Source organism: Rhagoletis pomonella, unplaced genomic scaffold (genome assembly GCF_013731165.1).
Source record: "Rhagoletis pomonella isolate Grant_MI unplaced genomic scaffold, Rhpom_1.0 Rhpom_scaffold_00022, whole genome shotgun sequence".
NCBI lineage: Eukaryota > Metazoa > Arthropoda > Insecta > Diptera > Tephritidae > Rhagoletis > Rhagoletis pomonella.
Window position 1 is genome coordinate 470,484 of NW_023458576.1, and position 6,059 is coordinate 476,542.

Consider the following 6,059-nt stretch of genomic DNA (forward strand, 5'->3'; position numbering starts at 1 on the left):
CATATACCAGCACGGGCATGATGAGTGACTTATAGAGCGTGGTTTTCATACGTCGAGAGAGGACTTTACTCCTGAATTGCCTACTCAGTCCAAAGTAGCACTTATTGGCAAGAGTGATTCTACGTTGGATTTCAATGCTGACATTATTATCGGTGTTAATGCTGGTTCCCAAGTAAACGAAATTCTCTACTTTCTCGAAATTGTAACTGTCAACAGTGACGTGGGTGCCAAGGCGCGAATGTGCTGACTGTTTGTTTGATGACAGGAGATACTTCGTCTTGTCCTCGTTTACGACCAGACCCATGCGCTTTGCTTCCCTATCCAACTTGGAAAAGGCAGAACAGACTTCGCGGTTTTTGTTACCGATGATGTCGATGTCATCGGCATAAGCCAGCAATTGCACGCTCTTGTAGTAAATTGCTCCTGAGCGGTTCAGTTCTGCAGCTCTTATTATCTTCTCCAACATCATATTAAAGAAGTCACATGAAAGGGAGTCGCCCTGTCTGAAACCCCGTTTTGTGGCGAACGGCTCGGATAGGTCTTTTCCAATTCTGACGGAGCTGATGGTATTGCTCAACGTCATTTTACACAGCCGTATGAGTTTTGAGGGGATGCCAAATTCAGACATAGCGGCGTATAGGCAACTCCTTTTAGTGCTGTCAAAAGCGGCTTTAAAGTCGACAAATAGGGGGTGAGTGTCGATCCTTTTCTCGCGGGTCTTTACCAAGATTTGGCGTATTGTGAATACCTGGTCTATGGTGCCAGGTCTAAAGCCACACTGATAAGGCCCAATCAGTTCATTGACGGTGGGCTTCAGTCTTTCACACAATACGCTCGATAAGACCTTGTAACCTATGCTTAGAAGGCTGATCCCGCGGTAGTTGGCGCGAATGGCGTGGTCACCTTTCTTGTGGATTGGGCAGAGCACACTTAAATTCCAGTCGTCGGGCATGCGTTCATCTGACCATATTCTGCACAAGAGTTGATGCATGCACCTTATCAACTCCTCGCCGCCGTACTTGAATAGCTCAGCTGGCAGGCTGTCAGCTCCAGCGGCTTTGTTGTTTTTCAGCCGCGTTATTGCTATTCGTACCTCGTCATAATCAGGCGGTGGAACGTCGACTCCGTCATCATCGACTGCGGGCTCAGGTTCTTCTTCTCCACAACTTTCCGTGCTGCTACCATTTAGTAGGGTGGAAAAGTGTTCCCTCCATAATTTAAGTACGCTCTGGACATCAGTTACTAGGTCGCCATTATTGTTCTTACAGGAGTGCGCCCCGGTCTTTAAACCTTCCGTAAGTCGCCTAACTCTCTGGTAAAATTTTCGGGCATTCCTCCTGTCGGCCAGCATTTCAAGCTCTTCGCATTCACGTACTTCTGCCTCTCTCTTCTTGTTGCGGCAAATACGTCTCGCTTCCCTCTTCAGATCCCTATAGCGGTCCCACATAGCGCGCGTTGCGCCCGATCGCAGCGTGGCCCTGTAGGCGGCATCTTTTTTCTCTGCAGCTTCCTGACACTCCTCATCGTACCAGTTGTTCTTTCGGGCTCTCTGAAATCCGACTACTTCTTCGGCGGCGGTACTTAATGAGCGGGAAATGTGGTTCCACTGCTCGCATATGTCGGTTTGTTGAAGAGTGCTCTCTGAGAGCAGGTGTGAGAGTCGAGTAGCGAAAGCGCTGGCTGTCTGTTGTGAATGCAGCTTTTCGACGTTAAGCTTTCCTTGCATATTTGGGCGCACATTTTTTGCTGCACAGAGGCGGGTGCGTATCTTGGCTGCAACAAGATAGTGGTCCGAGTCGATGTTTGGGCCTCGGAGTGTCCGTACGTCTAAAACACTGGAAGCGTGCCTTCCGTCTATCACAACATGATCGATTTGGTTTCTCGTTTTTCGATCCGGAGACAGCCAGGTAGCTTGATGGATCTTTTTATGCTTGAACCTAGTACTGCATACTACCATGTTTCGTGCCCCGGCGAAGTCGATCAGCCTCAATCCGTTGTCGGACGTTTCGTCGTGGAGGCTGAATTTTCCGACGGTGGTTCCAAAGATCCCTTCTTTGCTCACCCTGGCATTGAAGTCGCCAAGCACGATTTTGATATCATGACGGGGGCAGCGCTCGTATGTGCGCTCCAAGCGCTCATAAAAGTGATCCTTGGATGCCTCATCCTTCTCTTCCGTCGGGACATGGGCGCAGATAAGCGAGATGTTGAAGAATCTCGCTTTGATGCGGATTGTGGCTAGACGCTCGTCCACCGGGGTGAACGACAGTACTCGGCGACGGAGTCTCTCTCCCACCACAAATCCAACTCCGAACTTGCGCTCCTTTACATGGCAGCTGTAGTAGACGTCGCAAGGCCCCAGACATTGTTTGCCTTGCCCCGTCCAACGCATTTCTTGGATGGCGGTGATGTCAGCTTTTGTCCTTACGAGGACATCAACCAGCCGGGCAGAGGCACCTTCCCCATTAAGGGTCCGGACATTCCAGGTGCATGCCCTCAAATCGTAGTCCTTTAAACGTTTGCCGTGGTCGTCATCATAAGGGGGGTCTCATCCGAGGCTTTGCCTTGCTTCTTCACTGGAAGTGGTTTTTACGTGGCGGGTCCCAAGCCCAGCGCACAACCCATTGCTGGGACGGGGGTGGTCTCGCAACCAAATACACGTTTATATAGCGAGCCGCTTGCTCCAAGCAGACACCCGCTTGCAGCCGCACCTACTGGTGAACAGACGCTGCAGACTTCAGTGAGCCCTTAAACCGAATAAGTCAGAGTGGCCCCACCGAAGCTCCCTCTCTTTCTGCCGTGACCCAAGGCTCCACTCGGATTGGTTACCGCATCTCGCACATGGGTTGCTCACGTAGCCCAGAGTGCGCGAACGAGGACGCAAGAGTCGGGATTGAGTATAGCCATGCAACTGTAACTGCATACCCAGCGCAATGACTATACCCCATTGCACTCCAAATGTAAATGATTTACAACTGTTAATATATATCAAAATAAAGGTAAACCGATTACCCTTCTTTTGATTATAACACCGTTAAAATCGCTTTACGTTTTCATAAAAACCTTGCAACTTTTGTAAACAGCTATATATAAGCAGTGGAAAAGTGGTAAAGTTATGCAAAGTTGTAACAAAACAGATTTTTTGTGAACTAGTGTAAATGATTTGCAACTGTTATTATATCAAAAGAAAGGTAAACCGATTACCTTTCTTTTGATTATAATATTGTTAAAGTCGCTTAACTTTTTTATAGAAATTTTGCAACTTTTGAAACCGTCTATATATAAGTCGAAAAAACGCAATAAAATTTTGCAAAGTTGTAATGAAACTGAATTTTTGTGACCCATTATAGATGATTTGCAACTTTTAATATATATCAAAAGAAAGATAAATCGATTACCTTTCTTTTGATTATAATATTATTAAAATCGCTTAACTTTCTTATAGAAATTTTCCAACTTTTTAAACATCTATGTGCAAATGAGTAATACTAATAATAAGAAATTAAGCCAGCGCATATGTATGTATGTAAAAATATATTTATTAATGTTAATTACAAGTTTTATTCATAATATTGGTTACTAAGTATGTATATTATGCATTTTGAAAATAAGTTTTGCAAAATAAAAATCAAAACATTTTAGGATTTTTTATTTTGAATTCGCTGTGAAGAGAATGCAACCCTGAGCCGGCAGAAGGGGGCAATGCTAGACGAGTGTAGCTATATGTTTTCCTTACGAAGTATCTGAATGAGTGCGACAGTGATGCAAGGCTCACACGTACAAGGGGAAAGTGGTGAAAATCTGCACACCGCCCATACAAATGTCACCAGTTTTGAAGTGACCGAAACCCGCGGTTTCACCAGATTTTTCACCACTTTTGGCTGGCAGGGATGACTTCCGGCATGACCAGTGTTGCCAGGTTTTCGGCATGAGAAAACGTCCCTCCTGGTCTGAAAAAACGTCATTTTCTACCCAAAAACGTCTTTTCCATGTATGCACACAGAATTGTTCTTATTAAACTTTTGTTGTATACAAACTTACATATGTACGTAAGGTAAATTAAAATGTCATTTCGACGGAGCACATTTAAAATTCATTAGTGGTATTCACCAAAGTGAGCAAGTGGCCTGGCACTCTGGCAAAACAGCAGATGAGCTCAAGCAAGGACTGTTGACAACAATTTGGTGAATACCACTATTGGAAACTGGTTTGAGATCGTTAATATAAAAATCATTTTATACATACACTTGTGATCAGCTGATTAAGTCATCAACATTTTGATAGATTTTGGCTGTTTTTCTTTTGTTTATTTAATGTTTATTATTTTTTCATAAAAGTCTAGCTCATTATATAACTAACACAACATAAATCCACATTCAAACTTTGTGCAAAAATTATAAAAAATCTGCAAAGTTTCAGCTAGATTTCCAAGTTTTTATTCAGATTTTATAGATTTTTTTTGTGAGTATACAGTTTGATAGCCCATTAAATTCCAGGGTAATAATGTGCAAGTTTTAAGTTGCTAAAGAATCGCGTGGATTTTTTATATATTTTTTTTCTTGTAGACATTTTGTTAGGTGGTCGGTTGTCGAAAATGCTAGACTACGTTATGCTAAGAAGGAACATAGTGCTTTTGAGAGCATGCGTGTTGCAATAGATTAGCTCTTCCTGATTTGGCTTTTAATATGCAATTGCAAACATTGTAATAAGCCTTGTAACCTCAAGTGTTTACACAATCAGCCTTTGAACGCGGGATCCTTAGTCCAAGAATAAAAAAAAGCGCGTACGCTTGGTTTGCATCATATTTAAGTCATATGTGTCCAAAGAATAAATATCTTTGAGGCACCAGCTGCAAAAAACAAAGCTTGTAAAGATTTATTAAGAAAATAATTCAAAATCAGTTCTACTTACAAGATTTAGTAACAAATTTGCCGTAACTGTGAGCGTAAGTACGTACTCTACAAGCAAATAGTACGCTATACATTGAATACATTTAGGGAGTTCACAAGGTGTCGTACTGTCGTACTGTTGTATGCCATACGCTTTAAACCGCTAAAACTATATTTAAGGAATTCGCAAGCCAACATAAAAGTTTTATTATTAAATTTTACTCCGTTAAAAAATAGTTGGTGGTGATTTCAAGTCCTCTAAAAATTTATTTAGCCGTTAAAAACTTTAACGAAATACGACAATACGACACGTACGACACCTTCTGAACCACCCAATTGTACATAGAGAAAAATTACTGGGAAGTTAAAAAACGTCCAAACGTCAACAGGATACAACAAACGTCCAAATGACGTTAAAAACGTCAACCTGGCAACGCTGGGCATGACTCTGAATGATTTAACAGTGTGCAGTCGAAGGCGAGTCAACACGTACACAAATGACTCGCGAGTCAGAGGTACCTCGTATGCCACCTATTACATATATTCGTTCGAATAATTTCAAATGGGGCTCTTAGGGGAATTTATTTTTAGCAAAAATTTTAAAAACAGTAGTTTTGTTTACTTGTTGGATAATTTATTTTCATAGGGATATATGTACATTGGATCCTTGGCTAAAATCTTCTATGGTAAAACTGTCCTTTCTTTGCTATTTAAAGTCAATGAGTAAGCTCCTTCAATAGGGATTCCAGTAGAAATGATCAACGTCTAGCTATAGAGAGAATCGATGCTCAAATAATTAAAAAGTTATAGGTCTGACCTTTAATTAGATAAGAATTACGTAACTATCTGTTATTCAAACGCTTATAAAAAAACGGGGAGCTTTAAAAAAAAATAACAATATTCTGATCCGATTCGGCTGGCAGCCATGACTTTGAAAACAGAATGTTGTTCAAAAATAATAATCTATTTTCCATATCCGCCTATTTAGCTCGCTATAAGCACACATTTTTCAAAGCAGTCGCAGAAGAAAGTATTATGCCCTGTATGCAGCTCTCAAGAAAACGGTCAAGAAAAATTTGCCATTATTTCGTGTGTGTGTCCAAGGAATTTTGACATTTTTGATACTTCACAGCCTGTTGCCTCACTCTTTCCTCAAGAAATAATGGAACGGGC